This window comes from Bactrocera oleae, chromosome 2 (assembly GCF_042242935.1).
Source record: "Bactrocera oleae isolate idBacOlea1 chromosome 2, idBacOlea1, whole genome shotgun sequence".
NCBI classification, from domain to species: Eukaryota; Metazoa; Arthropoda; class Insecta; order Diptera; family Tephritidae; genus Bactrocera; species Bactrocera oleae.
The window spans coordinates 86,245,002-86,271,375 of record NC_091536.1 but is presented as its reverse complement, the minus strand read 5'-3'; the positions used below and the strand labels follow the sequence as shown (position 1 = coordinate 86,271,375).

General features: G+C 33.4%; 1 protein-coding gene across 2 annotated transcripts in view; it reads right to left on the bottom strand.

The window, feature by feature from the left end:
* The window catches only part of LOC106625239 (uncharacterized), a 424,306-nt gene extending 398,357 nt beyond the window's left edge, over positions 1 to 25,949 (bottom strand). The window contains exon 1 of one of the 2 annotated variants that reach the window (XM_070105926.1): positions 23,913 to 25,949. The gene's annotated coding sequence lies outside the window, so the exon portion shown is untranslated. The remainder of the gene's footprint in view (positions 1 to 23,912) is intronic. The other variant, XM_036361284.2, reaches the window with a different exon arrangement.
* Positions 25,950 to 26,374: the final 425 nt, after the last annotated feature.

The window sequence follows — 26,374 nt, the reverse complement described above, 5'->3', positions numbered from 1 at the left end:
GTGTTGCACATTTTTGTAATTTCTTAACATTTTCTTTTTTTTGTCGGTCTGTGGGTCAGCCGAGAGAAGAGCGATTAAACCAAATGTGAAAAGTTTTCGATTTTCAGGTAAATAAATCAAAGCCAAGAAACAAAAGCAAAGCGATTGGTTTAGGGCCAAACAAACAGTTATGCGCATAAAGGAAAAATGTAACGGAAGTACGCTTTAACAACAAAACAAATCTGGTTGAGCTAAAAGGTCGCAATTATTCACGTGGCAGCGTAATGAGAGGGAAACGCGCTGAGCTTCACAAAGACGAAAAAGATGGACGAGAGAAAATGGCTTAAGAAACGGCGCAGGTGCTGGGTGGTAATGCTGGCGCTCATAATTTAAATTTTATACGCAAAACATTCTTTAAGCACCGTTAAATTTGTAGCTGTCACTGCTTGCGCACAGGAGCGAGTAAATGAAGCGAAAAATGCGGCAATTTCTTCTTTATTTTTATTTCATTACTTTTATGCGTTCTTTTGTTGTTGCGCAGCGGCAGAAAAGCTGAAAAACGCACACAGCAGGAACGATGTTAAGAAAAACACGGACAGACAATGCCAGGAAAATGCGAAAAATCATAAAGTCATGCGAAACACTTAGCATAAATATAGGCGCATACACGTTGAACATAAGTACCACGTTCATTACGCGGTACACAACCAAAAAACAACAAGAGAATACGCTGGGATAAAAAGACTGGACAGAGCAAATGAACAATAAAAGAGCAGAGCACACGAAAAACACTCGAAAAGAAGAATGAGAAAAAACAACACGTAAAACGAAACAGCCGAGGAAAATTCAAAAGCAGCGGTAAACGGTAAATGCAAAACACCGAAAACGTGCCTCAAGAAATTTTCAAGTGTCCCGCGCCGCACCAGCACACAACGCAGACCGCAACAATATCAAGAACAACAACAATTGGCGCCTCGCAAATTGGCACTCGCTGCTTTCGCATGGAAAACGGCAGCAAACACTTTGCGTCACCTCATTTTGCTGGCGAAAAAATGAAAATTGCGAAAAATGTGTTGCCAGAGACTGCGCGTGTGTGTGTGGGTGTCAGTGTGTGCAGGTTTGTGTCGAAAAGAACCTTAACACATTTTTCTTTGACATACTATATATAGCTGCTCTCCCAGCTTGTTGGCGGGCCGTGTACCGCAAAATTGCCCGATTTATTTTCCATTTCACTACTTTAGCTGGCTGACGTTTAATACACTGTTCTGCTACTGCTTTACATAAACGCTGGAAAAGTGCGACTGTTATTTTCATGTTTATAGGGCAACCCTATCAACGGAACCTGTGTACCGTTAGCACACTTTTGTCGGCCAGCTGGGTCGCCTTCGCTCTGTTATTGTTGCAATTATTTTGTGTATTTTCCTTCTTAAAGAAAATTTCACTTTTTGCCACCGTCTCCGCTTCGCTCGACTCTTTGACTTTGTGTGCTGTGCTCTTGCAGAGTGTTCGGGCACTCACATTGCTTTAATGGCTTTTAGCGACACAACAATGCGAAATTGCAACGCGTTGCCAACACTGGCGTACGCTCACACACACCCACACACACATACACTCAGAAGGCATTTACTTTCCTTAGCTATTGTTTTTTCGCCGCTTTTCCACTCTGCCGAGCGCTCTAACCTCATTTTCAGGCAATTAGTTGTTGCAATATACTAGCGCACGAATATTTGCGTTTGTATGTGTATTTGAGTGTGTGTGCTAACTTTCATGCACGCGTCGAAACGTAACAATGCCAGTACAACAACAACACTCGCCTATTTGATTGCAATCACATTTAGTGTGTCCGTCAATGATGGACAGCGAATGGAATGCATTGCAGTGTGTAATTTCCGTTTCCGTACTCTTCTCTTTGGTCCGGAATACTTCGAAAGTTTTGTTTTGTACCAGCAACAACAACTGATTCACAAATAATAGTCAATCGCACGCAGTCGGCTGGTATTACGAGGTAACGGAATATCAGTTGTTATTGGAAGTGAAAACACAGATTAGTTTAGGTTAGGCCAGATTATATATGTAAGGTTAGATTTGGTTAGAGTACTACACAAGACGACTGAAATAACAACAACTACTGCAATAATAGTAAGCGTAGAAATTAGTAAAGAGAACCATCCCTGAAAATCTATAAGAAATTACATTAAAACACCAACGTTTGCATATAAAGTTTTGAACGGACACAATTTTTTTTAGGGCAAAAACTGAAACTTCATAAAACGTTTGCAAAAAAAAATAAATTGGTAAATAACGGACGCCCTAATATATTCATATATATACATTAGGGTGGTTAAAGAAAATTAATGTTATTTTCCCTTGGTACTCCGAAAAACTGGTTCATAGACACCTCTTAAAAAGGCTCTCCAGTATGAGCTCTTAATTGTAATGCGAAGGTCCTCACTCTAACGGTTTTAAATGTTTTCTTTTAATCGGATAGAAATATTCATATCCCGCTTCCAACTAATTAAAAATATACTTGTATTTGGTTTTATGGATTTTGGGAAATTGAATGCCCTACTAATGGTCTCTTACGGTTCTTATGGTTTTTTCGTAAACCTAACGGCTTAAAAGATATTAACGGTTGAAATTGAATTATTTTAAATTTTGTTTTTCCTTTTGAATTTGATAACTCAATGAAAATACATAGTTTTATATTGCAAAGCTCATAGTGTTGCAGGCAAATTTCTGCTCTACAAAAAATCATCGTCAAACATCAATACCTATCAAAGGAAAACAAACACAAACAAAAAAAATAAATAAAAGAGAAAAATAGAGACCAGTTTTGGGAGAGAATAATACAATTAATACATTTAAAACGGTTAGGTTTATGAAAAAACTGTAAGTGACCATTTTGTAGAGGTGAAGGCGAGATATGAATCTTTCTATGCGATAATAACAAAAAAAAACAGATAACTGTAAAGCGGAGGACCTTCCCATTAGAATTAAAAGCTGATACTTGGAGAGCGTTTCTTAGAGGTATATACATATAAATTCGGTATGTATGTATTTGTTTATACCTCTTCCTATCTAGCTACCTCTCTCTTTTATTTATGATACCTACGGGAACTTTGTCGTTAAATAATATATAACTAAAATGCTTCCAAAATTTTATACATTTTGAGCTCTGTTTGAGCATGAACTTAGCCTAATGAAGTGCAGCCTTCCATAAAAATCAGCCAATTCCTTCTTTATGGATATTTTTATATACCTACCTTACCTTGTCAAACGATATAAGGACCTCGTAAATAATTTATATCCTGTCATTTATTCAGCGTAAAATAGCGTGAACGTTAAAGTCCCGTTAGTGACAATCAGTGTGCGTCTTAACCTGTGATTAGAAGCGTTTATGCCAACGCTGTGCGAACACTACAATTATGGGCCAATGCAATGCGAATGCAGCGTACGTGAGTGCGCTAAGAAACCGCACGAGAGCCATTACTGCCTTGCATGACCGTCATACACACCCACACATACACACACACACGTACATATACACGACTAGCTGTGTATATACGCATGCGAGCAGCGGGCTTTTTAAACCGTTTTGTTGATTCAGTTATTATTATTCTTTGTTCGTTTTGTTGTTGTTGTTTATTCCCTTTGTAACTGTTAATTATGGATGCGCCAAACGTTGTATTTTACCGCATTGTGATACAACGTGCGATACACATTTAAATTGTACGAGCTTTTAATTTTCGGTTTTCCATTTCAGTGGGCTGCTCGATGAGTATGCTAAATTCATATGTCACGTGACCAACCGCAATTAGTTGGAAAGGTAATTTGCACAGCAATTCATTTGGAAAATAATCGCCTATTATTTTGTTTGCGACATTTCGAAAGCACTCCGCTTCGGCTGCCACAATCGAGCTGCAGCCTCGAGTTTCGAACGACGCAGCCATTTCAGTTTTGAACTTTTGACATTCTGCTGAATCAGGACAGTAATAGTTAACTGAATGTGTTTCTTTGTACATATGTATATGTTGTATGTATATGCATTTGTTACCATTAACTTTTTCTGTTTCAATAACTTTGTAATAGTTATCTAGATATAAGGTGGTTTTACATCTTCATGAAAAGAATATTTGGAATAGAATGGATTAATATACTGAAATTTCCAGAGTCTATTTAGGTATTTTTGTTATTTATTGTTAATATTATTGACGAATTCTGATAATGATCGAAAGACTGGTCACAATTTAGATTTTTGCTTAATAGCAGCTTCCCAAAAAAATTTTCGTTTATTTTGAAGGAATTTATACTTCACAATGGCTCAAAAAATCGAAATTATTATCAAAAAAAAATATTCCTTCGATCTTAACCTGACAAATATATCTTAAAGCTGGAGTTAAAATTTCAAGTCGCTCGGTCAAGCCGTTTCGAAGAGATTTTTCTCACCGGCTCTAAAAACAACATTTCGAGAAAACTCATTTAAATTTTTGGGAGCCAATTAGAATAGATTACAAAATTCTTATAAATACGCTCATATCTCCGAAACTACGGTTTAGAACTTGAAAAAAATAAAATTAAGCTGTGCAGACAACCCATCCAACAATTTACGAAAAAACTTTATATATAAATGCCATTAAAGGTTTTTTAATCCCACAGTCGGAAGATTTAGCTTTCCGCAGCCATCTTGTAAGCTGGGTTTGCTCAGGTAAGAACAAATTTGAGGCGATTTCAATAAATATAGAAATTAATTAGACGCCTCTACGGTTTGTGTTCAGTTTTGAAACGATTTTGGTTATTGATTATTTTTTCAGACAGTTCAATATACCCGACAACTGTCCTCTTCCTAAGGTAACGAATTCAAAAAAAATATATTAAAAAGTTAGTGAAGAACTTTGAAGGAAACCTTATAAAATATTTGATTTGATGTTGTACACATAACTACACTTAAAGGCCGAGAACTTGTGCTCAAGCTTTCGAGACACTTTCAATCCTGCTTACTTCATTATGATATTGTAGCTAGTTCTATAATGCTGAAACGCACAGCTCGAACTATCTACATTGGAGTAAATGCGCCACCCTTTAAAGAAAATGCATGCGCTTAAAGGAAATTGTAAGCAGCGCGTTACACGCTACAAGTTCGCCTTCGAACCGAACTCGAATTGAGGCTGGCATTTGCGAAATTTCAATATTTACATTCCCTAACGGAACTTTGTCGCTGCTCATGTGTGAGTAATTGAAGAGTTTACCCATTTTTGTTGATCAATATACTCCCTTAGTACTATTTGTAGCAACAACATAGACACAAACAAACAACAACTACTTTTACGACAACAATACCAACAACTACTAAGCAATGCTAACGCAGTCTACTTAGTAGTTGTGTTAAAGTGGTAAATTGGCAAAATGGCAAAATGGCAACATCAGTTATCACACCGGTGACTGGTCTATGACGTCTATGCCTGCGTAAGCGCGCACATGAGTGTGTGTGTGTGTTTGTGGACGTAATATACATTGGCAAACCAAACATCCTTTCAGTTATGATTAGGTCCGATTGAATGTGTCTTCTTCGTTCGTTTTGTTAGCCTTTTGAGCTTTGCGTATTGGCTTACAATTCAATTTAATGGCATCACGTGCGTGACACTCCTTATTCGCCTTGCCTTCCCTTCCGTTAAAATACTCGTCGAAATGTTCAATATGTATTTACAGTGTGTTTACGAACATACATACATATTTACAAGTGTAATTGGATGTTTACATATACATATGTATTTATGTGTATATATATGTGTGTACGTGTCTTGTTTGCGTGCCTGCACATGGCCTACTTGCATGGTTAGCATCAGACAATAATGTACGTTCAATAATAATTTTACTGCTCTTCTATTGACAAGATTATTGACATTCGTTTTCAATATTTCATTGTATTTGTATTATTTGCTGAATGTTTTGGTAGTGGGAGGTAAACAATGGTGTAGAATGGAATGGTTTTCAAGTAATGGCTAGGGTGAGCGTTTCAACGCCTCCCTTACGAAAAGCTTCTAATAATTGGTTGGACTAAAGGCTTCCAACATGTCAGCAGATGTTATTTTAAGTATTTATTTGAGCGTTTTGATTAATTAGACTTCATAAACTAATACTATTTCACTTCTTATATACAGACAATAAGGTTAGGTTTAATTAAAGGTCCATTTTATCAGCGGAATTACGAACACTGCTCCATTATTTTTCGTTGAAAAGAAACTCAGCTTCCACCAGAGCTTTTGGTAAAAAATAAGATTGCAAAGTCGGCCAAAACCTTAGCATTAGTTGAAGTGTTTTTACCAGTGCTTTCAATCCTCCAGAGGCATGTTTCCTAATGTGTTGGTCGAGAATCTTAATCACATAGAGCAAACTGTTTAATTACAAATCTGACAGAATCTATGAGAAGCTCAAATCTATTAAGTAGCGTTAAATTATCTTTGAATTGACTCGTAACAATCTTTTTTCAGCAAGAAAGTTTATTCGAACTTGACCAAACCTTTGAGAGTGCTAAAATAAACAAACAACTGGCATAAGTCACTCAAATAAACGGACCTAATCAAACAGAAAGAGAATAAGAAAATATTTTATCTTTTTAATAATATATTTACCTGTTCCGTTATATTAAATTCACTTGGATTACTTGTTGCTGTTTTCCAATGTAATTTTTTGGACTAGAGCTCAAATATAGCGAGTACAAAAGTGGCGAAACGTATCAGGACGAACTTTCGTTTTTTAAGTTTTTTAAGTTTTCTTTAAAATGTTTGTGAATCGTTCAATTTGAAAGCAATATGAAGCGGTAATTAAATTCAAAGCACTTTAAAGCTTTTAGCAAGCTCATTAGTCTACACACATGCTTCAAAGCCAAAGTATCTAAATTCAAAGCAAGCAGCGCCACCGCAGTATCAATTAAATTTGAAACCAGTGAAACTCAATACGAATTAAGCGAGGTGTTTTCCCTGAATTTGCAACGTTAAAATCATACACAGACGGATTAATTGACATTACATGTTTTAGAACATATGTAAATTCCACAATTACAAAAGCAATACACACAACAACAACAATTACCCCACTGGCATCTCACCGGTTTCCTAAATTATTAAACGCTAAATATATTGCGGCATTTGCTTCGCCGCCGACCAGTCACTCGGCCAGCAAACGACTAAATTAACGCCAGAATGAATTATCCAAATGCAAATAAATCCAACGCCGAAGACTGCAAACAAACGTTGGCTTAATTAAGCACATTAGCCGAGTGGCATTGCAGCGCAATTAATGGCCAACGAAGCAATGCGATAAGCTGAATGCCAAAGAATGCTTAACTATTCAGCTAGCGGGTTTATATTGCGTGTGCAAATGTAATATTTAGGCAGGCGGAGATGGACTTGATATTCAAATTTTTTAAGCGGGCACTCTCCTCTTCAAAGTGAAAACAAAATTCAGTACTTCAGTTGACAAAGTAGAAGAGTGATGTTGTTGACACATTTATTAATATTATAGCATACTTTTATGCGTCATTTCATATTTGAGTATTCTTGAAAACGCCGAATACATTAAATGTTTCTCATGTGGTATTTGAATTGCAGTCATATTTTTATTTTTGTAATTAAAATAATATTTTTTTATTTAATTGAAAGGCGGTTTTGAATGAGAGCAAACACTTGTGGTCAACTTATGCGTAGTTTTATTCCGTTATTCATTCGAGCTAGTTTAAATAGTGTCAAAAGGGGAAAAAATAATTCAAAAAACCTGATAAGTATAACCTAAGAATGTTTCTGTGAAATTTGAGCCCACTACATGACGCTGATGAGTATGTAGTATAAAAAAATTGTATTTCAAACACAATACACTTCACACCAAAGCTTTAGTCCATGAAAATCGGTTAAAAATTCGATATGATAGTATAGAACTTTCATTCCATTACAATCGCGCCGAGTAAGTTCAAGTTACAGCTTGAGAGTGGTTCAGTGAACATAATTCTACAAAATCTATACCAAGTGATGGAAATGGAAAGATGTTCGAAAACGATAATAGAAAAGTATAAATAGAAGAGGCTCTGGTACAAAGTATATTTAGGTATATAATATTAAGTTTCTTCTTTCTGAAAGATTTGGTTCGGGTATAAGTTGTTACATAGCTATAGCATGAAATTGACTTTTAAATAAGGGTAGGTGCATTTTTATCAAACAAATGGAGTAAATTTCCTATTTTAAGCCGCCTAATGAATAAAGCTTTTACTAAGCCAAAGTAGATGTATGTTATCACTATCTCACAAGGTCGATACCAATATTGTGATTTTTTACGTAAGTCGGTGATTGAAAATACAACTTTAACCCAGCTCGTTCCGAAAATTTATTTATTTAATTACAATTTCTATGTAAGCACACTACCTCCTCAGATATACATAATAAAGTTAATTTTCAGCATCAAAGTCATCAATCACTTACCTGCAAGAAAACAGAGAGAAAAATTAAAAAAATTGGTGATATTTTATTGCATAAAAATAAGGAAAAAAACAGTTTGTAAAAAAATAAAAATAACTTTTTTTTTGATAATTTTAAAGAAAGATAAAACCAATATTTGTTGATATAATCCGCCTTCACACACTACAAGTATATAGTTGTTAAAGGTATCGACTGCAATTATGACGGGCCAAAGTTCGACCCATTTTCCGACCAATAAAAATGTGTGTTTTAAATTACAAAATAACCTCTCATAAAAATCCTTTATGCTAAGTGCCTCCATTATAACATGAAAGAGCCCACCAGAAATGAGCGTAAAAGCTTGGCAAGGAATCTAGATAAAAATAACTTAGTATTATCTTAATAATCGTGTAGCCACATACACATTTCTAAACTTCCCATAAGATCAACATTATTGCAACCGTTTTGTGAAAGTTTACGCTTTGATTTTTCATTTGAAAAATAAAATATTGCACGAGCAGTCTATATTATGAAAAACTTCTTTGAAATTGTATACATCACTGAACAAATGCGCACATTCAAATAAAATGCCTCGTAACATCACTTTTTAATTAATTTCGCAGATAACAGCTTCTTTGAATTGCCGTTACTGAGAATGTGGGCGTTTAAAGCTAACAAATCATTATTTGTACCGACCGCGCTTAGCTACCATATTACGTTTTCATATCTATTTTTCTTCTCCCCTTAGCATGTATTGTGAAGTGTGATAAGAGAATTAAGAAAAATATTTAAAAAATAATGCAAAAATAATCCTCAAATCAGTGCCAGCAAATAAAATTAAATTATTATTGCAGTTTTTTTCATATTTACACACAAAACAATTTACGAGTATACACATTCTACACATACACATATAAATTTTTTTTACATAATTTTTTTATTTTTAATTTTTTGTTTTTGTTTGCGCTTTAAAGCAGATAAAATGAAAACGAAAAAAAACGCTGGTCAAACAACCCCAAATGCCTTGCAGTGTTTATGTGCGGCAGGGCATAAAATAAATCACAACATACATAGATACAATACATATACTATGTGTATATATATTTATATATGTACATGAAAGTGAAATCGTAATTAGTGTGAAAAATTTTAAATTTAGTGCATTTAGCAGAAAAATGCGAATTTAATTAAGTAAACTGTTTGCCTAAACAAATTATGAACATCGTTTGTGTGGATAATCAATTTTTTGTATTAAAGTAGGGGTCTTCAAATGAAAAAATTTAAGAGCAAACTATGCACACACAGTAATTTAAAAATATTGTATAACATAAGGCTGCTGCTTATAATTAGTTTCAGAAAAAAAATTGCGGAAATAATTCAAACAAAAATATCACTTTAGAGAGTCAGTGGAGCAGAAATTATTAATATTCTAAGGGTTAAGGAAACAATTTTGTTTTAATAATTATAAATCATATACAATTGTAGATAAACATATCGCAATTTAACTATCCCTCTTTGCTAAAGTTATATCAGTAACAATTTTTTTTTATATTATTGGCTGCCTTCAATTTGCCAAAACTTAGAGGGTGGCGAACAAGCAATTGGTATTAAACTCAAAAGAACAGAAATCAAATATAGTTAGCAAAGAAAGAAATCGATGACAGATTTATATATTTATGTATTCACCCGAAAAACTTTTTCACAAAGTGGCTGAAATCAAACGTCTAATGATGAACTTCATCAAAAGCTTTCAATAGTTAGTGCTTCCAGCTTTAAGGATTATAATAGAGTTCATTAATCAAAAAGATAGCAGATATTGAAAGCCTACAAGAACTATCCCACAACATTTGGATCAATCGAGCTGCTGATGTCGATATATTCCTTACCCACAATTCTTCTGCGTAACCAATCAATCTCCTCTCCGAAAAATATAAACTAACTTTATGATTTAGACGAGAGCTTGTTGAGACTATCACTTTAAACAAATTGGCTCTGGAACAAACTACTGCAATTTAAGGATTAGTAGGCTGTAGTTTGACGATTGTGTGTTACTAATGACGTACAGTAAAAAACTCATAGAAAATACCATATCCTGAAATTTTACTCGGACTGACAAAAAAAACTACATTTTCACGCATTTACAGCCAATACAAGCATGCCAACGCTGAATCATATTTTCCATACACTTGTTATAAGTCTGAGCTGGGGATGACCATATCAGTGCAGGAAGTTTTGTTTTCTTGGATTTCTGCTCATTTTTGCGACACGCCTTGCATAAACCTACGTATCTAGAATTCTCAGCTCCGTTTTTATACATCTCTTTTGCAAACTCTACTCGATCTAGTCTTTAATAGATAATAGTCTGGCAGTACCACGCTTTATACCCAAAAAGGTATTGAGATCCTCAACTATCTCTCTGATGCCAACACAACGATTTTCAAGCACTGTTTCTTTAATTTTATCAACGTTATCGATGGGCGACTCTCAACCAGTTTTCGATGACTTCACGACTTTCAAAGGATATCGCTATTGTCTTTGCCCCTGAAGAATCGTTATACATAGATGAGAAATGTCTCAAAGATTTGTTAATACCTATTGATGGGGATTAAGATTTTCTCTAGCAACGCTTCGAACACAGGATACCTTGACTGAAATTACGATAGCAACGCTTTGACTTCAAAAGTATTTCGTTGCTGGCCTATCAGTACATTTTTATTGCATTCCTTTCCAGCACACGTTTCAACGTTTTTACAGCTATATCAATGGCCAAGTGTAAAACATGCAATTTAATGATGCAACTTTCAATAGAGCAAACAATTCTCCACAGCGATCATATGAAATATCTCAACAGCAGCAACCATGACAACCGAAGGTGGGATCAAACAGACCAAAAGGTTTGGCAACTAGCGCTGACGCTTTATTGACGAAAGCAATAATGACAGCGTTAAAGGCCAAAGAAAAACGCATATGTCAAACATAAAAATGTTGCGTAATTCAAAAAACCCGAATGAAAGGAATGCAAGCGTACAAGCGCCGCGCCGGGGTGCGGATTAAAATGGCGACACTGATACTGACAGTGAGCAGCGAATGCCAATCATCAAAGTCTGTCAAAGAATCACTACAGAGCGATTTTCCTTTTTTCTCTCCTCGTAAGTGGGGATGAACGCGTTCGAGAAAAATCGGCATGCGTGCAATATGCGTATTTAAAGGAAGTGAGGAGATAAATGTGAAAAAAATAGCAGCTTTAACTGAATTCTCCTTTAATGGAAATTATTTATTGCATAACTTTGACTGTCTTCTCCACTTATGTACATCTCGCTTGCTTAACTTCAGCTGGCATAAAGCCGCACACACCCACACACACACAGCTGAACCTAGAGCTACAAGAAAGCAAACTAAGAATCACAACACACTCGCACGTGGACAATGGCAAATTGTGAACAAAGCACTTTGTGGCAGGCTAGTGAACAAAGAAAGCGAAGAGAAAAAACTCGTCAGCGAAAAATTACGGAAATACAACAATAATGGGGATATTAATAACCTGATGGCATGAATATAGCCGGGCGCACGACAAAGCTTCGCACCATACATATATACATATATACATTTGTATATAAATAAATAGAAAAGTGGAAAGTTATTCAAGCGCGAACAAAGTACCCACGCGCAGAAACTCACTTTAGCCCGGACTTTGTAATTGAAGGTAACTTTTTCTCAATACCCTCTGTAAATACAATTAAACTGATTTTCAAGATGATAAAAGCGATATCGTGAGATCATAAGATTTTTAACAAAAAGTATGTGTGGGTGTGTGTGTGTGCACAGCGAGGTTGATAAATTAATGCTAAGGAATAGAAGTTCATTCGAGAAGTTTTTAATAAGCGTGTCTATTTATGTAGTGGGGTGAAGGCATTAAGGTTTAATTCCAGTTTTTTTATTTATTTACTTTTACAGTTGCGGAAGTTTGTAGTGATAAATTACAAGTAGTATGAACAGTTAAATAGGGAAACAGATAAAGTATGTAAAATTTCTAAATTTTACTGTTAATTTTAAAGCTTTTAAGCTAAGGAGATTAAAAAAGCTTACCAGATATATTAAGATATAAAAATAATTGAAAAATAAATCCACATATTGGATAACTAGGCATTGTTTTTGAAGAAAGCTTTATTAGCAGAGTAGTATGTTGCGGTGCTGCCACCTAACAAATCAACTGGTTTACAAAATGTTCTTGAAAAAATAATAATGAGCTGAAATTGCGAAGTAAAATATATTGGTAAAAAAACTGCATTTAGTTTTGAACTATTGTGAAATGAGTGGGCGCAGAGTTGCCAGACTAAATAAATGTTTAAAAAGAAGGAAACTCAAACTTAAGAAATTTCCAGTGATGAGGTGATAAAAAAATGTTCTTATTTTTAAATGACTGTAAATAAGTTGGTGCAGCGTTGCCAGACTAATTAAATATTTAAATATCAGCAAATCAAACAAAATAAAGACATGTTCAGTGCTGGGTTGGTGTGAGGGACGAGTTTGAAAATAAAATATGTTTGGTGTTGCCACCCTTACAAAATACCGAAATAGTTATGAAATGAATGCTATTGCCGTAAGTACTGAAATCTTCATCAATGGCATCAAACCAAAACTTACAAAATATCCAATGCTGATGTGGCTAAAAACCTGTATTTACCTTTAGGGGATGCGGAGTTGCCAGACTAATAAAATATTAAAATAGCGGCAAACCACAATTGAAAAAATATCCATTGCTGGTATGAATGTAGGGGTGACGAATTTGAAAAAATATATGTACAATGTTGCTATTACAAATTTAAATAGATAATAATGTAAATTTGCTTGTGTCTTTACAATGTAGGTATAAAATAAATACTATTGCGGAAAGTGTTTAAATTTTTTCCGATCCTGGAAATTAGTTGGATTAGCTTGTCACTTTTACTTAACATTAAAAATGCGAATAATCTAAATTAAAATTAAAATAAACTAGAACAACGTGCATCTTAAATTAGAAAAGCTTTTTAGATTAATATTACAAAAATATATCTTTGAAGCGTTGCCATCTGAAATTCCGACGACTTTTTGTCTATATTACCGGAACGAACACGGATTTTCATCCTGTCAAAGACCGTCTAATTCAAGGACTGTCTATCTTCAAATTATTTTCTACCTTAGGTCTAGCGGAACGAATAGAACTCGGACTTAAGTAGTCCGAACAAGCCATAATTTGAATTTAAGGGTTTTTTAACCAAAGCATACCCGAACAATACCCGATTTACCTGACCAAAAATGTCACATAAAAACAATATTATTAATCAGATTACAAATTACGTAACAAAATAGTTAATTTGAAGCAACTCTAGTGTGGTGACGGTTTGTAGTGGACAGCAACTCTGCCATTATCGCACTTTCTGCGTTTTGTAGCCATTATTTTATTTCAAAACATTTTTTCCATGAAATATCCGCTTACAATTTCAATAGAAAATGTGTGAACATATATATGTACTCAAGCTTTACATACTTTCAACAGCAGTTGTTGAACAAAAGCTTCGGGTGACAATTGTCAGCTGAGGTTCAAAAGTAAAACACCGAAAAAATATCACCATTTCCACCTTTAACCGTTCATTGTTTTATATCTGGTCTGGTTGTTCTTGTTCTAGTTGTTGTTAACATTTTTGCGGTATGTGCGCTAATTACACAACACCATCGAGGAAGTACTCAACTGACAGGACACATTGACCGCAAATGCCACAAAATGAACCGGAATTTACAACCGCAACTGCTGTCAATATAAAATATTTTAATTTAATACCATTTTTATCTCTTTGCGCCACACCACCACACACACATGCAACATACAATACAATAGTAATAGCAACTTTGCTGAGAAGAGTGTGTGGGGATTGCATAGAAGTGATGTGTTGAGTTTGATTTCTCTCTTTGTGAAGGTTGGTTAGACCCTTAGTCGGTCGGTCGATGGGTCGGTGGGTCGGTTGGCTTCGAGTGGTTTTCAAAATGCTCTGATTACACAGAGAACGCACGTAAATGTCACCAGTGTAGTGTTAAATAAATATCAACAATAGGAAAGTAACAACAACATCAACAATGGCTGTAGCATCAATGACAGCAACAAATGCGACAACAAATACCTAACGGGCCAAAAGACAACAAGTAGCGACCAACAAAAGAACATGCGAGTAAATACTAACAAATGTCATCCAAAAGCCAAACAAACACAAACAAAAGCAGACATGCATACATACACACACACACATACATATATTATACAATATTTATATAATAACACGTGTTTGTGAATTGGGAGAAATAAATGAATTTTGTAATAAAAATATGTATATAGAAATATAAATGTATGTGTGAAAGTATTGTATATATAATATATTTGTATGTGTGCTGTTTGCGAAATTCATATTATTTATATTTGAAACAATTTTAAAAAGAGACTTAATATGAAGACATACCTATTCATTTTTAAAATTGTTATGGGATATATCTAAAGTGATAGTCTAAAAAAAAGTCAAATTTTGGCGATTAAAAAAAAACTACTGCATCAAATGTTTTGAAGGTATTTTTACAAATACTTTTAGCAAAATATTGTATTTTAGAAAAATTTTAAAAATAAATAAATATTTTTGGGGTTACACGCGATTTCCGACACCGCTAAAAAGTAAGATCCTCTGCTGCTTCAATAATTCCAGACTCCTCGAATGAATACTTAAAAAACAAACTTCCCTCGACTAGAAGATGAAAATGTCAGCGTTTAAAAAAAAAAAATTTTATTTACCCAAAATTTTGGTGGTTTTTTGCTTGCCAAAATTCGAATTTCGAATATTGGTATTGAAAACTATAAACTAACTGCAGCAAATTTGAAAAATGCTGTTTCTAGCAAAACGCGTTTAAAAATAAACTGTTGGAGCTGATTGGACTGAGCGGCTACACTTTAAAGTACTGTAACATCAAAACTATTTCAGAAAGAGATTTTAATCTATAAACCGTTATGAAATTTTAATTTGCGAAAATTTTACAACAAATGCGATGACTTACAGAATGCATCAAATCTATAACTTATGCAATATACAGTAAACATCCGAGACGGCAGAGGGTTGAAGCATGCTTGCTAATGGAAACGAAAATATCAGAGAGAAAGAAATTGAAAGGAAACGAAGTTGCAGTAAGTTCTAACCAGAAATATATGTAGAAACGTTGATAATAATTCAGTTCCAGTGAGTGTTTTTTGGGTGGCCGAACGAAATATTTTGCAGAGAATTTATATGGACTTGGCAACACCGAATGAACATAAGACTGCTCAATGCGACTTTTTGATAAAATCAACATAGTTCCGAATTTTAAAAACTAGCGACTCACTAAAATGAGTTCTGCGAATGTGAGCAAAAAAGTCTGATATGCAAGTATTCAATGCAGCTGGAGATTTCAAAGGAATTAAAAAACGAAGCGGAAAAAGATTTGACTTTATTTGGTTTTTCAACCATCGTGCGAACTTAACTTTGAGCTCTGCGAGTCGTTAAAATTTACTCAATGCAAAAAATTTTATCAACATTTTTTTACATATTATTAAATATAATTGATTAGAAATATACTACATATTTCGTTATTTCACTACATTTAGAGACAGCGCTAAATTCGACGAACATATCAGTCCAAGACGATTTTGACTACTAACATCCAGTGATATTTGATATAGAAAGCTGATAAAGTGCAGCATGTTAAAATAACGGTCACCCACTTAGCTGCTGTATTGTCAAATCTATTGTATGAGCACCGACTAGATTTACAGGAATTGTCGGGGCCTTCAATGGAAGAGTGTTCAGTCTGTAGAACGCGACTCTCAACAACCCGACAAATTTTTAATTATTTCAAAAATCTCTTCGCTTAGAAATTCTGAAACGTTAAACGTTGTTAAAATACCTCATTACTATTTGAAATTGAAAAAAAAAAACTCTACAGAACTTATAAAATATTTAAGAGAACGAAATATTTATTCCTCTAATATCAATTTTTTAGCATAAACAATATATCAAAAGAAAAATTAAAACAAGCTGACGCGTTTATATGAAGTCCATGTGGATTAATTAATTAAACAGTTTTTTAAAGCATTTTCTGTTTGTTTTCAAAAACATATTTCATGTTTTAAATCGCCAACTGCAAAAATCACATAAGCAAAAACAACTACACATGTAGGAGGTAGCCAACATCGAAAACAGCTGCGCTAGTATCAGCGGAAAAAATCATTTATGAAAAAATTAATTTTCAAAAGGTAAACATACAGATTTCAAACGGCATACACGCACATATACAACCATATGTATGAGCATATGTGTGTGCAATGAAGTCACTGTCAATTACTAGTATATTGTGTTCGCATTTATTTTTCATATACTCGAACGTTTTATTGGCATTTTATTTGGATTTTAATGTTCATGTTTTGTTAACAAACACTTTGCGGTATTTTGGAAAATGACAATATTTTGCCAATTATGCGTATAACCACAATGGCTCGATATTCAAATAGCTAATACAGTTATGCAAACAATTTCAAGTCTTTATTTGCATATGAATAAAAGTGCGCACACAAACACACATAATTATATAAATATGTATATGCATATACATATGTATGTATATAGTATATTCATTTATAGGTATAGGTATATATATGTATTTGCTTGCTAACATGCTGACTTTATGTAGCAAGTGAATTATTGTAGTACGTATATGCTTATGGACAAATGTATACATTTAGTTATATATATATAATCTGTCTTTTTGAATTTCAAATTGATAATTTTGAAATTATAATAATGCTTTGATATTTGTTGATTTTAATTATAATTATTATTATAATTTTTGCATACCAACCGCTGACCAAAGTTTTCAAAGAGTAAACGGTTGGAGATATTTATACCTTGCTTTCTATGAGAAGACTGAGGAATTTCTGCTAAAATTTGGAATTTTACTAGAACTACTATAGACAAAAGGCGATACTTAATGCAATGTTGTTGTTTTTAGCGAATTTCATTATTTATTTGTTTATATTTAAGTCCACATGGTATTTGTTTGAAACGGATTTTTATTACTATTTTCTTTGTGCCACACTAAAATTATATATAAACGCAAAAGCGAATAAATTTTTCGTTCACTAGCGAATGTGTAAAGAAAATCCACAAACAGAAAGAGATTAGTTGATTATATATGTTTTGTACATGCACATATTGAAAAAGATTTATTGACCACAAAGAAACCACAACACAATCTAATATTCAATAACGAATAACCCAAGCCAGCAATGGAAAAAAAATATATATTTTTGAATAAAAATAAAAAATATCCTTTTTGTAATCCTTTATATATTTTAGCGTTTCACATATTTTCCTCACGATTGACCAATTAATTTCTATATTTTTTTTAAATGCTTATATAAAGTGGGTTTCTAGATCTGCATACATTTAAAAACCCCTAAATGTAGCCAAACCCCCCGCCTTTTTGTGCAATATAAACGAAATTATAAAAAAAAGCAAGTAGTATACAATTAGGCGCTTTGGTAAATAACAATTCATATGATTTGAGGGGCACACCTAGTGTGAAATTCACATAATCGATACCTTTAAAAATAACAAACTAAAAATTTAAATCAATATCTCAAATAATATTTGAGTTACAGTATTCTAAATTGTAGCCGCTCTCTTATCGCGTTTATCTCGGATCAGTATTTTTCTAATTTGCTTGAGTTATTACGCGGAGGCACATGATCCGATCACTATCAAAATCTTTCTGTTTGTTCTGTATATAATCGTCCATGCAATATCCCACCAGTTTTTCGACTTTAGGTAATAAAACGGACAATATTTTATATATTAAATATTTTTTAAGTTTCATCAGATCACATTTCATAGCAGAGAAGGGCCAGTTTTTAGCGCCGTCAAAGTTCGCAAGTTACTCGAAAAACATTTAACTTTATCCCGTGTATTTTTAAAATATGTATAAAATTTATATAAATAAATTTAAAATTTTAAAACAGTTGACTTTAGGCTGTCGCAAAGATGCACCCTTTTAATTAAGATAATCATCCTTGCTCTTTATTATCAGATTACGAAAAGTGTTGAACTATTCATATTTCTCTAAACTTGCTAAAAGTAAGACCTTTTCTGACCAAATTGCGATGAGTACTTTCATCTTTCAAATGGTCTCTCAGATATATATATTGAATAATATTTTTTTGAAACCCTTAACCACTTTATATACATAGATAGAGAATTCTTCTCTTGAAAAAACTGCAAAATAAGTGAATATTTAGTATCGTACGAGGGTTAAAACGGTTAAGAAGAATCTTATTAAAAAAATTTCAGTTTTTAGAAAAAATTTAATTTTTTTGTAAGCGCAAAAAAATAGATTCACCGAACAAACAGTAAAATGAAATAATAAAAATTTAATCTTTTATCTCCAAAAGAACTTCAAGAATGAAATTCATTGATATTTTTAAAAAAGAAGATATTAATAATTTAGTTAAATATACATTGACACTTAGATGTTGGCAACGTTTTCACATTGTTTAAAACGTGTTTATAATGGCTCAAAAAGCGTAGCCTACAATTAGGCGCTTTGCATAATTTTTCATCTCACTCCAATACGAAAATAAATCAATTGTTTTAAATTGATAAAAATACAAGGGTACTTTGACATTAAACCATAAAATATAACATATATGTATTGTTACAACAAAAATTTATAACTTTAAACTTAACAAAATCCACCAAAATGCGCAAAACACTAGTGAAATAGTATGTGTTGCTACAAAATGTAGTCGAAATTAACAAGCGTCCTAATGGTATATTGATTACTCTACATTCCCAATAGATTACTATTTTCGTTTTAACACTCCTAAATTATTTTGACAAACTCAAAAATTTATTAAAAAATATTTGCATGATTTTCTCATAAAAAATTTCAATTTTCCATGCAAAAGGCATAAATGAAAGTGACCAAACAGCCAGTGCATCATAATAAACAAAAATTAGTCGCGCTTATGATGCCACATACAGTTGCGCTATTGTCAATTCTCACAACACTTGAGGCAAAAATTTAACAGCTTACATTTATTTTGAAAATATTTTTTTATATATTTGTACTTGCTAAATTTGCTGAGATTTAAATTTCGCTTTTTCATGCATTTTTAAATGAAAACAAAAAATTGGGTAAAATACACGCCAATAAGCGTATTGTAGGTCAGTCAGCTTGTGTACCATTCACTTTTGGTAAAAGTCACACTAACCACAGCATTAAACTCTTGTGGTCGACACGACCAGCAGGAGTTTTGGTTACACGCAACACATCTGTACTGCATTATGTATGTACGTGTGTATGCATTCGAACGTGTTGAATGTGTTAACATTTACACGTATAGTTATGACATGGATACCCATTTTTTATGTAGTGAATTTTCTAAAAAAAAAAAAACACCGAAAAACAATATTTAAAAAAAACTAATATAACACAAGTACATACTTTTTATGCAGAAAATTTTTCAAAAAAAAATCGACAAAAAATTATTTCCGCTAATATCTAAAAAAATAAATTGAAAAAAATTATTTATACTAAAATTTAAAAAAAATAGAATAATTTAAAAATAAAAAAATTCTTAAAAAATAAATTTCTAAAAACGTTTGTTTTTTGCTTTTTGTGTGTTAATATGTTTGCATGTACATATATTTGATTGCTTCCATTTTAGTCGAATTTAATTTGAGCGCGTCAGCGTACAGCACGCTCAACATTTAGCACTATTCCCGCTATGCTTATTATTTTGAGTTATTTGTTCGCCGTTAGCTTTTATTAACGTTTTATTTCGCATAATTTGTGGCAATAACTGGCAAAACGCCTGGATGACAATATTTTATGCAATGCATTTATGAAAATTATCACCGCAATAACAACAACACACTTCATACAAATATAGATATTTATAATTGATGATACGTCTGCAATTGTAATTATTTTTATTTACTTTCATTATTATTTTTTTTTATTTTTATTTTATTTTTTTATTTCCATTTTCTACGTTTTAAAACCACCAGCGCTCGCTTGTTTGTATTGTCTACTTTATGCTTCTTCCGCTTTTTGTGACGCTTGACCACAGATCGCAGCGTTGACAGAACAATGCAAAGCCACACACATTCACACACATACATATGTATACAGACGCATACACACATACAATCGCAATGAAACGGCAGGAACAATTAAATTAAGTGCCATCATTTAAATGTTTTATTATGTGTGATGGTGACACCCACACGCCAACACACGCACACACACTTGCAATGATACACACACACACCTACACATATAAGCGCACGCTGCCACACTCTATTTGCGGGTTAATATGATTAAGTGTGGCGCATGACGCGGACAAAAAAAAAACGCGAACCCGAGCAACGAATGACAGCTTCAGCGCACAATTGTCCAATACACACACACACGTATACATGCGTGCATATGGTTGCGTGCGCTTTTTGTTTTCGCTTATTTTTGCATTTTCATTTGTTACATGAAAAATTAGCAGGACATTGTGCGCGCGCTCGCTGGGGACTGCTCGCCGTTGTCATAATGGCGCGGCAAATTGGACGACGAAAATGGTATGAAAGCAACGGCAGCGCTGGCAGCAGCAAGTCGTGCGACATTAAAAAGCGCCAATTAAAGGTGCGGGCGGCATGAAGACAACGACGCGTCGACTCTTAATCACGTAAGGCCGGTTAATTAAAAAGAAGTCAATTTTGTTTGTTTACAGATTGCCGTTTAATAAGTGCGGTGTTGGGTTCGAGTTCGGCTGGCTGGTTTAAAAGTGCGTGTACGCCGGTTTAAGTAGAAATACTCAAAACTGAAGCACTTCTATGAAGGTGGATTGCTCTTGGTAATGCGAGTATTTAACGGATTATCAATTTTGGCAAAAATTGTTTAAGTTTAAGTTTTAAGTATTTTAATACAATAACAATTCAAGGCTTAACGCTCACTTAAACGTCGTTTAATTGAGATGCAATTAATATTGAAGTTGATGAATTATATGACATTTGCAATAATATGTATTCAAATAAAGTTTAAATGATGATCAAGAGATGAGAATTCTTAAATAAAAGTCGTTGAAAATTTACTGCATTTAGGTATACTTGCCAGCCATAGTAAGATCTCCATTTCCTATCGTATAAGTTTTGATACAAAATTAAGAAACTTTTATAAAACGAGGTTCTCAAAAGATTATTTTTTAAATGGTAAGATACTAACGATCATCCTAACCTCAAAATCAAATCTTAACCCAAAAGCTTTTCTAGAAAGTATTAGCTAAACAATTTCCGCTACTGTCGGAAAAAGTATGCTCTTTACTATTACTCTCTCATTCCATATTCTACTGTCTGTAATCAGTCTATCCCTCCTTTGAACGGAAAGTATTGCCAAATTTCTCAATTACTATAGATAAATTCAGCTCACATTTTCTTTGAGATAGAAACTGTAAAATATTTAAACATATCTCTGGAGCCCAAAATGATAGCAAAGTCCATTTATATTTTATCTTTAGTTCCTGTAAAAAAATAAAAATATTTTAAAAAGCAATTGAAAATTACCTACGGATAGCAAAACGTTGATTATTCCATGCTCCACTAATTAAAAGTTGGACATTTATTTTAATTTTACTATAATTAAATTTTAATCACTATTTACCATTATATTTTGGAAAAAACTTATCACACAGAGTTAAAATAAAAGCAAAGTAGAAGAGCTTTTCTAAAATTTAAGCAAAATATATAAATTCAATCAAATGTATTTGGACAAAATCAACTCAACTTATATACTTTATTATGGAATAAATTTTACCATGGAACTAACTTTTACTTGAGATGAATTTATTTCAAAATAAATACTTTCCATTGTCTAACATACATAAAATTTTGGTTTAAGTGTACTGGTTTCGGTATTAAAATTTGCTATATTTCGGGGACTCTCCAAAAAATAATATAGTCAAATACCAGACCAAAATGACCAGACCAGACCAGTCACCTTAAGTTTTCTTACAGAGTAACTTCTCATAAATATCTTTTTTCCGTTCAGCTAAATTTAATCACATTTTGAAGTCGACGATTTGACATTATCTTTCCAGGATACAACGCCACTCAAATCACATTTTTAAAATTTTGACTTTCATTTAAATCCTGAAATTAGTGAAATACAAGTATGTATCACAAGGAGATTTATAATAAGAAGCTAAGATAAGTTTTCATAGATCCGCATGCAGGCCCAAACCTGCTGAAGATCTGAAATATGAACGTACTTACTAAAAATTAATAAATGATAAACTTTTATATTTTATCTGTATGAAAAAATATTAGTAGGCTACAAACGGCATGACAACGTTTATGAAAATCGAAGGTTTTCTACATGTACACCTATTACACCGAATTTATTATAGTATGACCTTTTATTCGGTATATAGGTTCTTGATATAACAAAATATTAATCATTTCCCTAAATTATAAAAGAATTAATTCTATATACACAATAACCTCAGCTTATGCAAAAAATAAAAATTTTTCTTCACTTAATTTGTCTAAAGACACAAGAGGTATAGATATAAATTGATTTATTTAATTTATTGCTTAAAATTACTCTACGCCATTTTTAATTAAAAAAATTTTAGATTGTAATTTTTTTTTCATATTGTCAAATTTTCTTTAAATTGTTCAGTAATTTTTATTTTTTCTACAGCTGGCAACCTTTTCTAAATTAAATAACATACATCGAGTTGTTGCAAATTTAGAAAGCCTATAAACTCCAAAATATATTTTGCGAATTTTCTTATTGGATACTTTATTAAAGTTATAAAATTTTCAGAAAATTCTATATATATGTCAAAAAAAATTTTAATCTTACAAATTTAATCAAAACAAAGAATTCGAAGAATTTAATTTTATGTTTTTTGAATAGTTTTGAATACTCTTAAAATAAGCCATGTTCTACAGTTATTTAAAATATCTGTTAAATTGGTAGTCTATCAAAATTTTACAACAACTTCATTGTAAGAAAGCGAAAAATACTGCTAAATATTATTAATCAAAGTCTACCGAATCTCTATGTCCATTAAAAGTCAGAACTACAAAGTACGGTTTATCTATTAAATCACATCTTCTTTTTTGCCATCTTGCATTCCAAACACTGAGCACATAATCACTAAAGACATAAACACCAAATAACTGTGCCTCCTTTCGTATCCAATGCAATCAATCTATTAATTAAAGTGTTTTACGAACTATCAGCTGTAATAAAGCACGACAGTAAATAGCACACCAGAAGAAGAGGACAACAACAGCAACAGCGTCAGCTTCCACAATCAACAAAAGGTGAATGCAAAAGTTTATCAAAAAGAAAAACTAATACAAAAACAACAACAACAACGACACTCACCAGTTCAGCAGCTTTTGTGTCGGTTACAAGTATGTAGTTCTCATGGAATTTTCCTCGGAGACACAGCTTAATATTTAAGTTGCAAAGTTCACCTGTTGTTTAGCGTTTACACTGTGTTCACGCATTTGCACAAAATTTTCCTTTTACCTTTTTTTGTATTGTTTATTTTATTTTTGTTTTGCTGTGCTACTTCCGCACTTGTTTCAGAACTTCTGCAGCAATTTCTTTTGTCACTTCATTTGGGGTTATAGCTGGCTGTTTTGTCAGCGTCAGCAAATAAAAGTTGCAGAAGCTCGTGGCAAACACTGGGAATTACAATTAGTTTACACTAGTTTTTGGGATGCTACTTTTATTTTTTAAGTGAATTGTTTTTGTTGTTTTTTTTTAACTTCTAAATTTTATTTACGTATATTTTTAATTTTTACTAATAAATTACACTATTTGTGTAAAGTCGTTTGCCGCAGCGTCGAATTTCTGTGAATTATTTAAATTGAAATGTTGTCTACATTTAGGCGCTTTGGCGCAATTTCGCATAAATTAAAGCACGTCAGCGTACTCCAAGTGTAAATAATTTAATTTACACGCTCCACGAATTCAAAACACAACACAAACAAAAATGAACACATGCAAGCTAACTAGTTGGCTAAGTGTTAGTGCGTACTAGCACTGACTGCGCGCCATATAGTATGCTAAGCTTGCCACCTAAAGCCGCGCGAGTATCCTTAAAACGCGCTTGAATGAATTGGCGAAAATGAAAAACGAATTGAATTATGGCGTAAATTGCATAAATATGCGTGCCAAGTCAGCGCAGTGCCAGCGCGCAAAGTAATAATAATACGAGAAACAACGAATATTTTACACACAAAATAGCAGAGACTTCTTCTCTTTGGATTTTTTTTTATTTTTGGGTTTTTATTTTCTTGTGTCTTCATGTAGTCCGTTGTTAGTGTTGTTGTGGCGTTAAATCTGCAACACAAATTTAGTTGGCTCATGAAAAATTCTCTGCACACACACAAGCCCGCGCGCGTTTAGCAACAATTTCACTTGGCGCACCAGCAGCTAGCTGTATTTACTTTACATATGTATATATATATATCTACCGTCATATATTTGTATATGTGTGTTAGTAGGTCTGCGTTTTGTGCGCTAAATCAGAAATATCTGCTTTGTGGAACTGGAGCACTCATACGCCCTGTATTACCCGCCAAACGAACACACGCGTTAACACACTGCTGTGTCTTTTGTGAGTGTTTCCGGATAATGTGTTAGAGCGTTAATTTGATTGTACAATTGTTGCTATTACGTATGCATGTAAGTAGTTGTAAGTTAATAAAACGCGGCGTAACACGAAATCTCAACGAAAATCCCCTTTTCTATTATGCACAAGTACTCACTTTAGTTTACATGTATATGTGTGTGCTTGACAGCACTTGGGAATGTGTGTAATTTTATTTTCTACTACAATTGGCAGTACGTGTTAGGTTCGACAATGTGTTATTTACGGAAATAGAACGCGACACTTTAAATGGCAACACTTGCACCACAATATTTTACACTTTCGTTTAGCGTTTGCCTCTCACTTAACAATTAATAGTTTTAATTGATTGTAATTAATTGTAATTTGTTGTAATTAAAGTAATCATTTCAGCTAAACTCACAGCAGTGCACATCGCACACAAACCTTCAGCGCATCACTTGACTGCACTCACGCATTAGAATGCACGCAAACACGAACGCACGCACATACGCATACACATACACATACATGCGTGTGACCGAGTAAAAATTTTAATGCCGTACTTATTTAAGGAAATTTCACTCTAAAGCGTATTGGCAACAACGCGTACAAGCGACGTATTTGACACTAACAATCGCAACGTTTCGGCGTGAATGAGCCACGGCTGCTCAGCAACCAACAAATGCCAAGCAACTTCGTGCCCTACCGATGTGCTGAAAACACAAGCCATACAAAACGACGTGTGCTCGGCTGTAAGTTCGAATATGTTCAACTCGTGGCGCTCGAAGTGGAATTGTTTGCCTCACAGCCAACTCTACATACATACATACGTACATGGCACGCATGGAAGCAACGCAAACAACAACAACAGTGGAAGCATCAAAATACAACACGCAATTGTCGTCGTCGTTGCCGTTGCCGTCGTCGTTGAGTATGACGATGAGTTTAAGAGCGACAAAACCGACAGGATGAAAACTGAGCACAGCAGCTTAGTTATAAATGCCAAAATGCCAAGTGCAATCCTGAGGATAACACACGAAGAAAATGTTGTGCGAGCCAACGAACATATTTGTTTTTGTTGTTTACAGTTACTCAACACGCATTCGGTGTGAAGGTTCGACCAATTCCGGCCGTTAACGAATGGTTACAACTAACTGCATTTTGTGTGTTTATGTGCCTGTATTTATATATGTGTATATGTGTGCGAAAATACGAGTATGTACAC